The following is a 2,293-nucleotide window of genomic DNA, read 5'->3' as shown; positions in this document are numbered from 1 at the left end:
CTCTGTAAAGTCGTTTTTGGTATGGGTTATGGTTTGTTTGTTTGTTTATTTGGCTGTTTGTTTGTCTGTTTTGGAGGAAGGCTGCGACGATCTTGAGCACACAGTATGGATGGGAAATTGGCTGGTCGAAAACGGGTCTATAAAAATAAGTCGACGAAAATAATTTTCTCCCTCAGTCTGCACCCTACCCACGCTCGTTTCTGCTCTTTCCCATGCCGTCTGATTAATTAATCGCGGCATTACTATTTATATTTTTCATCTGAATATATGTTTCTTTGTCAAATATTCACTTTATTTCTGAATCATGGCATTTCTGGAAGGTACAGTTAGTACGTCACTGAGGTACGGTAAATCATTAGTGAAATAGTCACAAAATATATCGATTTCACGTGAATTACATGTATCTATTCTCTTTATAAATCTGCATTCTTTTTCTCTCCTCACTCAAAACAAGATTTCTTGGACGACCATTCATCTAATAATATAATAAGTAACGTACGTCAGATTCCTCTAGAGAAGGCAATATATCTATGATGTGTGTTTTATTAGACGATGATTAACCAACTTGTATGTATAACTCCCACCTTATTAATAAGCTTAAGGTTTGGTTTTGCCAATCACCTAGCCTAGCTTTGTATCTCAAGATTTGAGAACGACTATGGCTACACTATTCCACTATCCTAACCGACATTTTGAATTTTTGGAAGCGCAAGATTCAAAATCATAGTGTCAGTTAGGACACAGGGAGCTCAGGCTCAGTTAGTTTTGTTTACAGATACAAACAAATAAGTAAACAAACAAACAAACAAACACAACACAAATACATAAACAAGTAAACAAACGAAACATAAACAAATAAACCGATAAATGAGTAGATAAATACCTGAATAAAAAACAACAAACAAATACTATCCCCCCAAATAGTCGCCAATGGAGATGTGACTATTGTATTGGGGTGTCAGTATTTGTCTGTTTTGTTTGTTTGTTTGTTGTTGTTGTTGTTGTTGTTGTTGTTGTTTATTTATGTATTTATCTACTCATTTATTTGTTTATGTTTGTTTATTTGTGTTGCAGATGACAGAACACAACTTTCTGATATTCGCAAAGTTTTAATGTTTGCGAGGTCACAGTGACAGGACACAACTTTCTAATATTCGCTAAGTTTTGATATTTTGCGGGGTCACCGTGAACTCCCAGCTGTCATAAATTAAAACTTTAATAGAAGAAATGTTTGCATATCGCGAATAGTATTCTTCTAAGATGACAACATTAAGTTATTATAAGATCAACAGTGTCAAATAATGACTGGTTACAGACAGTTGGAAGAACAATAACGTGATCACATTGTTTAGCTAGTTTTCATATTTGTCAATATCATTTGCATTGAATTAAGGCGACGGCAACACTTCTATTTTATTCATTTATGGTGCTGATTATTTTATCACCCAACCATTTGAGTATTGTATATTCTGTGTTTATAAGAATTTAATGTTGAAATAAATTATGCATTCATTCTTTGGAAGTGAGAGAGCTGAAGGCAACAGCTAGGCCTAGACAAGGAGCTTTCATCTGCTCCGTGGCTACTTCTAAATGATCGGGGTTAACCATGAACATTTTGTGTAGTTTGAGCTAATTCCCTTTCAAGTCCAAGTTGATCCCGTGTACGGAGAGAGAGAGAGAGAGAGAGAGAGAGAGAGAGAGAGAGAGAGAGAGAGAGAGAGAGAGAGAGAGAGAGAGAGAGAGAGAGAGAGAGAGTGTGTGTGTGTGTGTGTGTGTGTGTGTGTGTACGGAGAGAGAGAGAGAGAGAGAGAGAGAGAGAGAGAGAGAGAGAGAGAGAGAGAGAGAGAGAGAGAGAGAGAGAGAGAGAGATTGAAGGAGGGTTACGTTAACATCAGAGGTCACGTCTATTTGTTACACTTGTTTGTTTGTATCCGTAAACAAATCTAACTGAGCCTGATCTCCCTGTGGTTAGGATAGCGGAATAGTGTAGCGATAGTCCTTATTAAGTATATAGGCAGGCTACCATCACCCATTCTGAGCCTCTCACATGTCATTACACCGAGTTTCCGGGAATTGTTTTTTATCAACAGTTAAATACCCTAGACGACTATTCGTAGAATTTACTCTATTTCAACGAACACCGGAATTCGTTCAGATTTGAGGTCATACTTGAGAAGGGTCGTTGTACTGTTACGCACGCGACATGTATACACATTACTGTTGGCTTTTATTTGCGCCGTCGAATCAGATTCTCATCATATGACAGTGTCGTCACATAAACTCCCACACCCAT

This window comes from Glandiceps talaboti, chromosome 16, assembly GCF_964340395.1.
Source record: "Glandiceps talaboti chromosome 16, keGlaTala1.1, whole genome shotgun sequence".
NCBI classification, from domain to species: Eukaryota; Metazoa; Hemichordata; class Enteropneusta; family Spengelidae; genus Glandiceps; species Glandiceps talaboti.
Note: the sequence above shows the minus strand (reverse complement) of the source record.